Source organism: Heterodontus francisci, chromosome 23 (assembly GCF_036365525.1).
Source record: "Heterodontus francisci isolate sHetFra1 chromosome 23, sHetFra1.hap1, whole genome shotgun sequence".
Lineage (NCBI taxonomy): Eukaryota > Metazoa > Chordata > Chondrichthyes > Heterodontiformes > Heterodontidae > Heterodontus > Heterodontus francisci.
In genome coordinates, this window is record NC_090393.1 from 22,842,070 (window position 1) to 22,850,421 (window position 8,352).

The 8,352-nt window shown below is 44.0% G+C and overlaps 1 protein-coding gene across 11 annotated transcripts in view; it reads left to right on the forward strand.

Moving 5' to 3' along the window:
- Window positions 1–286: 286 nt before the first annotated feature.
- The window catches only part of LOC137382645 (protein-tyrosine sulfotransferase 2-like), a 179,746-nt gene continuing 171,680 nt past the window's right edge, over window positions 287–8,352 (forward strand). For 7 of the 11 annotated variants that reach the window (XM_068054853.1, XM_068054855.1, XM_068054857.1 and 4 more), the window contains exons 1-2: window positions 287–383; window positions 3,135–3,218. The gene's annotated coding sequence lies outside the window, so the exon portion shown is untranslated. Of the gene's footprint in view, window positions 384–1,167; window positions 1,272–3,134; window positions 3,219–8,352 lie in introns of all 11 variants that reach the window. The other 4 variants (XM_068054862.1, XM_068054860.1, XM_068054856.1 and 1 more) reach the window with 2 other exon arrangements.

The window sequence follows — 8,352 nt, forward strand, 5'->3', positions numbered from 1 at the left end:
CTTAGGTGGCTCGGTGTTAAAGTTTGTTTGATAACACTGCTATGAAGCACCTTGGGATATTCCACTGTGTTAAAGGCGCTATATAAATACACACTGTTGGGAATGTTGATAGTCCCTGTCCAGTTACCTACTGCAAGGCGCACAACGAAATGGCGAAGACGCCGAACGGACCCAGAGAGTGACGCATGCGCCATAAAGCCGAGTCCAAAGCGTGGGGGCGGGGAGTACAGACGTGCGCTACGTGACGCAATCACGTAATCGTTTTATTCAAATGAGTTTTTAAAAGAACTGGCCGCTGAGCGGAACCAGTGCGCGATGGCTGGATAGCGGTGCCGCCACTAACAGCAGCAACGGCGATCAGGCCGCTTTCGTCAATTCATGAGGTAAAGTCGGGCTGTTTTTTTGTGGAAAAGTTCATAGACCAAAAGAAAAATGATAGTTTAGTGAGTGAGCACCATCCGTTTCCGTTCCTAATTTTATATGAACAAATGCACCCCCCCCACCCCCGCGGCAGCTGCGCTGGGAGAATTGTGACTGACACACGCCGAGGTACTTGGACCTCTCACTGTGCCGAGGCAAGTCCGGTCCAACTATCCCAGGCTGAGGGTCTTTCTGTGATGTTTTCGCTCGGGGCGAAAAGAATGAAAGATCGTGTGAACTCAGTCTCAGCGTTATGCGGCTGTGGCCGACAGGGAGGTCGCGACTCTACTGGTGCCTTACTATTGAGGTCCAGAAAAGCGACTCGCACCCATGCAGCCTGGTACCTGGAGAAGGGATTACACTTGTGTCGCAGAATAGATTTGGGGAAAGCCTTTTGGTCAACGTACAGGCTCGCAAGACAAATGACTGCACTTATGGGACACTGCATTGATGCAAACGTGAAGGTGCACAATTGAGTGAGTGTGGTGGCCTTGGTTTACATCAGTCACATTAAACATTCTTGGGGTTTGTAGGCAGTTTTCCTGGCCAACCTATATCCTTCAACCAACATCACAACATTTCAAAAGTACTTCATTAGTTGTAAAATGCTTTGGGACGTCCTTAAGGACGTGGAAGATACTAGATAAATGTAAGTTCTTTTGCAACTCCCATCTAATTCTAATTTCTGGTCCATAATTTGTTGCCACGCTCACCCCAATGTTGTCTTCATTGCTGTCATTTTCACAGGTGAAGCATAAATTGAGAATTGTCAAGAAGGCACCAGGGTCACTGTCCTGCCCAGAGCCTCCAACCTTGTCTTCATGGTGCTAAGAGCATATGCTGGCTGCAAGGTACAGGGAAGATGAGTCTCCTTAGTACAAAACTATGGGAATCCACTCAGAACTATAAAACTGACAAGCGGTACTGTTTAAAATTGAAGGGCCCCAGAATTGACTAGGACCTCAAGGCATAGGCCTCAATGCATGTGTATTAATGTGCCTCTGGTTTGCATATCTGGGGGAGAAGAGAATAAAGGGATACCTAGGTAGGATGAATAAAGGTAATTCGATTGAGAGGAGACTAGTATTGGAGTGTAAGTACTGGTGTATCCCCATTAAGCTGAGTGACCTGTTTCTGCGCTCTCGATTCTATGTGAATAGTACATAAATACCCTGACCATTACCTCAACACTCTCCTCTTGGGAAGATGCCACTATTAAGTTTTAATTGACCACCTAAAGTTAAATCTTTTTAAGATGTATATACCTATATTTTACAGGAATGATCAATAATATTGTGCATCCTTTACATTGCCCATCTGTCACAAAAGCTGTTGAGTAAACCGGTGAACAGCACGTGTTCATACTTCTGATCAACGCTTCTGATATAGGAACATAGGAAAATAGGATGTGTCCCCTGGTTCGAAACCCCACCCCAGACAGGGGAAACATTCTTCCTGCATCAACCCTGTTGAGCACTCTAAGAATTTTATATGCTTCAGTGAGATCACCTCTCATTCTTCTAAACTCTAGAAAGTACGGGCCCAGTATCCTTAATCTCTTCTCATAGACAGTCCCACCATCCCAGGGATCCGACTGGTGAGTCTTTGTTATGTATTCCTTTATCCTCAACAGTGGATTCCCCCCCGCACCATGGTTGATGCAGTCCTCGACTGTGTCCATTCCATTTCCAGCACTTCTGCTGTCACCCCTTCCCCCTCCCTCACAGAACCATGATAGGGTTCCCTTTGTCCTCGCCTTCCACTCCAGCAGTCTCTATACCCCCAGCCTCCATATTCAATGGATCATTCTCTGCCATTTCCATCTCCTCCAGCATGTTGCCACCACCAAACACATCTTCTCCCCCCCCTTCAGCATTCCGAAGGGATTGTTCCCTGTTCAGCACCTTAGTCCATTCCTCAGTTACCCCTCCCCTTCCCATGGCACTTTTTCATGCAGGCACAGGAGATACAACACCTCCCCTTTTACCTCCTCCCTTCTCACCGTCCAAGGCCCCAAGCACGCCTTCCAGGTGAAACAGTGATTTATGTATACTTCTTTCCATTTAGTATACTGTATTCACTGTTTACAATGGGGTCTGTTGTACATTAGGGAGACCAAATGCAGATTGGGTGACCACTTTGTGGAAGACCTGTTCAGTCTGAATGCATGACCCTGAGCTATGGGTCATCTGTCATTTTAATTCTCCACCTTGCTCTCACGTTGATCTCTCTGTCCTCGGCCTACTGCAGTGTTCCAGTGAAGCTCAAAGTAAGCTCCGGGAACAGCATCTCGCCTTTCGATTATGCACTTTACAGTCTTCCGGACTCAACATTAAGTTCAACAATTTCAGGCCATAATCTCTGCCTCCATTTTGTTTCCTTTTCTTTGCAAGTTTCGGACATTCCCATGTTTTTATCTTCTCTTTGCTTTTGGACAGCAGCTGTTCCTCATTCTGCGATTCACACCTGCTTTAGGCACATCTTTTTGTTTCTTTATTTTCTTTCTTGTCCCATTACCACTCCTTTTGGCCCTGCCTGACTAACTCTTTTGTCATTTAATCTCTCCTATCTTCTACCCTATCGCAGACCTTCCCTTTTGTTCTTTTTCCCACCTTCCTCCATTTCACCTGCTTAAAACCAGTTCAATTTCTAACTTCTCCTAATTCTGATAGGTCATCGACCTGAAATGTTAACTCTTGTTTCTCTCTCCACAGATGCTATCAAACCTACTGTGTATTTCCAGCATTTTCTGTCTTTCTTTATGTTCATACTTGATGGCTACCCAGACGCACAATAAGGTACTCATTGTGATTGAGTAGAAATAATGATTGAGATAGACTGTAGGGATCAGCATTCAAATATGGTACTTTCAACAGTCTGCTGGAGTTACTGAAACTTTTTAGAACTTTTTGTTTAATGCTTTGTTTTAGAATAACTTCTGAATGATTGGTGCAGATAATGAGTTGTAAATATTTTTGTGTGCTTTAGAGGCAGTGAACTTTTTAATTGATTTCATGTAGAAAGCTTGTGTATTTATTTTTTTTCATAGTTTTTTCTGGCATTCTAGTATTCTTCAATTATACTTGCATACACAGTTCTAAAAATCTTCTAGTAAATTAGAAATATAAGGTTCTTTCATGTACAAGAGGATCACTGGATTGGGAAAAGACCTCAGAAATGTGCCCCACAGAGTCACCTAGTGGTCAAATCCTGCAAGTATGCAGTGACGGTTGAAAGCTCTTTTTAGAGAGCAGGCACAGGCACAGCGGGCCAAATGGCCTCATTGTGTATGATTCTACGGTTTGAATAGTGACTTAGAAATTTACAATGGTAAATGTTGACTGAAATGTGTGACACAAAATCATGACATCAAGCGTTATGGTTTGCGCTCGGAAAATACTTGCCTTATTCAAGATTTCTAACTATGCAGCTATAATTAAAATACTTGCTTCTAGAAAGTATTTTATGTATATTCCGAAGGCATCACTTGGGTACGTAAATAAAATAGTGATTGGCTGAAGTATTTGCTTATCTATTAAGTTACCATCAAATATCCAATTGACAATGTAAACTAAAGTAGAAAAATGGACCTGAACTACGAATAGCTAGTAGAAAAACAGTTAATCAAATTCCTAAGTCACTTGGCCAAACAGAAGCCACAATCGGCAATTCCTGGTTACAAAGCTATCTATAGAAAAAGGCACTATTTAAAAAATTATGACCCTGCTTCTCCCTCAGGCCTAACTGATGTCTCCATCTCAGATGCATGTATCTCAGATAAAACCAGTAATTTTACAAAGATTCACATGATGTTTGAATTGAATAGAATGGCATGACTCCTTAATCGGTACCAAACACTCTGATGCTCTTTTAGGCAGGTGATCACAATCAAACAATACATACCAAGGTCCCCCCGATCCATGCATGCTTGCCTTATCCTGAATTGTGAATGTCAACTACACTAGTGCAATTCCTTTTGCAGCCTTGAAAGCCAGCTCATAGTACCTAACTTTAACATTCTGAATTGTGGCCAACAAGAAACATTCCAATAAGTAAACCATCAAAATGTTGAATTTTGTTACATTATAAGATGAAAATAAATTGGGGTGTGTATCCTCACAAAAGTCTAAAAGTTAGTGGGAAAGATATAGATGAGCAAATTTGTAGGGAACATAGAACCGTACAGCACAGTACAGGCCCTTCGGCCCACGATGTTGTGCCGACCCTTTAACCTACTCTAAGATCAAACTACCTACATACCCTTCATTCTACTATCATCCATGTACCTATCCAAGAGTCACTTAAATGTCCCTAATGTATCTGCTTCTACTACCGCCGCTGCAGTGCATTCCACGCACCCACCACTCTCTGTGTAAAGAACCTACCTCTGACATCTCCCCTAAACCTTCCTGCAGTCACCTTAAAGTTATGCCCCCTGGTGATAACCCTTTCCGCCCTGGGAAAAAGTCTCCGGCTATCCACTCTATCTATGCCTCTCCATCTTGTACACCTCTATCAAGTCACCTCTCATCCTTCTTCGCTCCAATGAGAAAAGCCCTAGCTCCCTCAACCTTTATTCATAAGACATGTCCTCCAGTCCAGGCAGCATCCTGGTAAATCCCCTCTGCACCCTCTCTAAAGCTTCCACATCCTTCCTATAATGAGGCGACCAGAACTGAACACAATATTCCAAGTGTGGTCTAACCAGGCTTTATAGAGCTGCAGCATAACCTCGTGGCTCTTAAACTCAATCCCCTGTTAATGAAAGCCAACACACCATACGCCTTCTTAACAACCCTATCAACTTGGGTGGCAACTTTGAGGGGTCTATGGACGTGGACCCCAAGATCCCTCTGTTCCTCCACACTGCCAAGAATCCTGTCTTTAAGCCTGTATTCTGCATTCAAATTCGACCTTCCAAAATGAATCACTTCACACTTTTCCAGGTTGAACTCCATCTGCCACTTCTCAGCCCAGCTCTGCATCCTGTCAATGTCCCGTTGCAACCTACAACAGCCCTCCACACTATCCACAACTCCAGCAACCTTTGTGTCATCGGCAAACTTACTAACCTAGCCTTCCACTTCCTCATCCAAGTCATTAATAAAAATCACAAAGAGCAGAGATCCCAGAACAGATCCCTGCGGAACACCACTGGTCACCGAGCTCCAGGCTGAATACTTTCCATCTACTACCACCCTCTGTCTTCTATGGGCCAGCAATTCTGTATCCAGACAGCCAACATTCCCTGTATCCCATGCCTCCTTACTTTCTGAATGAGCCTACCATGGGGAACCTTATCAAACGCCTTGCTAAAATCCATATACACCACATCCACTGCTCTTCCTTCATCAATGTGTTTTGTCACATCCTCAAGAATTCAGTATGGCTTGTGAGGCATGACCTGCCCCCCTCACAAAGCCATGCTGACTATCTCTAATCAAACTATGCTTTTCCAAATAATCATAAATCCTGTCTCTCAGAATCCTCTCCAATAATTTGCCCACCACCGACGTAAGACTGACTGGTCTGTAATTCCCAGGGTTATCCCTATTCCCTTCTTGAACAAGGGAATAACATTTGCCACCCTCCAATCATCTGGTACTACTCCAGTGGACAATGAGATCGTAAAGATCATCGCCAAAGGCACGGCAATCTCTTACCTCGCTTCCCGTTAAAACCGTGGGTATATCCCATCTGGCCCCGGGGACTTATCTATCCTCATGTCTTTCAGAATTTCCAGCACATCCTCCTTCTTAACATCAACTTGTTCGAGCATATCACCCTGTTTCACCGCTGTCCTCACAAACGACAAGGTCCCTCTCACTAGTGAATACTGAAGCAAAGTATTCATTAAGGACCTCCAGCACAAGTTCCCTCCACTATCCTGATCGGCCCTACCCTCACTCTGGCCATCCTCTTGTTCCTCACATAAGTGTACAATGCCTTGGGATTTTCCTTAATCCTACCCGCCAAGACTTTTCATGTCCCCTTCTAGCTCTCCTAAGTCCATTCTTCAGTTCCTTCCTGGCTACCTTGTAACCCGCTAGAGCCCTGTCTGATCCTTGCTTCCTCAACCTTAAGTAGCTTCCTTCTTCCTCTTGACTAGCTGTTCCACATCTCTTGTCATCCAAGGTTCCTTCACCCTACCATCCCTTCCTTGCCTTATCGGACAAACTTATCCAGCAGTCGCAGCAAGTGCTCCCTAAACAACCTCCACATTGCTGTCGTGCATTTCCCTGAGAACATCTGTTCCAATTTAAGCTCCCCAGTTCCTGCCTAATAGCATTGTAATTCCCCTCCCCAATTAAATATTTTCCCATCCCGTCTGCTCCTATCCCTCTCCATGACTATAGTAAAGGTCAGGGAGTTGTGATCACTATCACCGAAATGCTCTCCCACGGAGAGATCTGCCACCTGGCCTGGTTCGTTGCCAAGCACCAAATACAACATAGCCTCCCCTCTAGTCGGCTTATCTACGTATTGAGTCAGGAAACCTTCCTGGACACACCTGACAAAATCTGCTCCATCCAAACTATTTGCACTAAGGAGGTTCCAATCAATATTAGGGAAGTTGAAGTCACCCATGACAACAACCCTGTAACTTCTGCATCTTTCCAAAATCTGCCTCCCAATCTGTTTCTCCGTGTCTCTGTTGCTATTGGGGGGTCTATAGAAAACTCCCAGTAAAACTCCTTTCCTGCTTCTGACTTCCACCCATACTGACTCAGTAGACAAACCCTCCTCGACGACCTCCCTTTCTGCAGCTGTGATACTATCCCTGATTAGCAATGCCACTCCCCCACCTCTTTTACCTCCCTCCCCTATTCCTTTTGAAACATCTAAACCCCGGAACATCCAACATCCATTCCTGCCCCTGTGATATCCAAGTCTCCGTAATGGGAAATTACGGAGAGGTGTAAAACCTATAGAGTAGTGATAATGGGGGACTTTAATTATCCTAAGATAGACTGGGGTAGTAATAATGTAAAGGTCAGAGCCCGGAAGAGTTACTGAAGTTTGTTCAGGAGAATTTTCTTGATCAGTATCCAGCCCAATGAACAAGAGCATCCCTGAATGACAAGACAGGTAGAAAGTAAGATGAAGCAGAAAAAGGGGGGTACATGACAGATGTCAGGTTGATAATACAAATGGGAACCAGGCTGAAAATGGGAAATTCATAGAGGAAGTAAAAAAGGAAATCCGAAGCAAAAAGAGAGTACGAGAGAGGACTGGTAACTAACATAGAAGGGATTCAAAAGTCTTCCATAGCATATAAATAGTGTTAGGGTGGTAAGGGGTGTGGGTGGTTCCCACTGTTCACCCTCCCAACAGTCCGCAATTGGGGTTTTATTTAAAATAAGAAGTTAGCACCTGAGTGTTTTTAGGGTCAAATAAACAGCCAAGTGATAGGTTTTCTTGTAGGTTTAAAAAAAACTCTTTATTTTTACACAATTCCTGAAATGATTGTAACCTCACTTATGCACACATTCATTCACACACTCGCACGCACCCACACACTGGATAGATAGAGAGAAAAGGATAGAATGTAGTTCAAAGTGAGGTAGGTGTTCGTGGTTTACAGTAAATCAATTGAAATCTTCTCAGGAGGACAGCCTCTTTTAAAGGTGCAGGCCTGGGTGTTTGTAGTCTTGAACTTGTTGAGCTGTTGTAGATATCTCTCTCTCTCTCTCTCTCTTTCTCTCTCTCTCTCTCTCTCTCTCTCTCTCTCTCTCTCTCTCGTCTCTCTCTTTCTTCTCTCTCTCTCTCTCTCTCTCTTTCTCTCTCTCTCTTTCTCTTCTCTCTCTTTCTCTCTCTCTCTCTCTCTCTCTCTTCTCTTTCTCTCTCTCTCTTCTCTCTCTCTCTCCTTTCTCTCTCTCTCTTTCTCTCTCTTTCTCACCTTCTCTTCTTTCTCTCTCTCTCTTTCTTCTC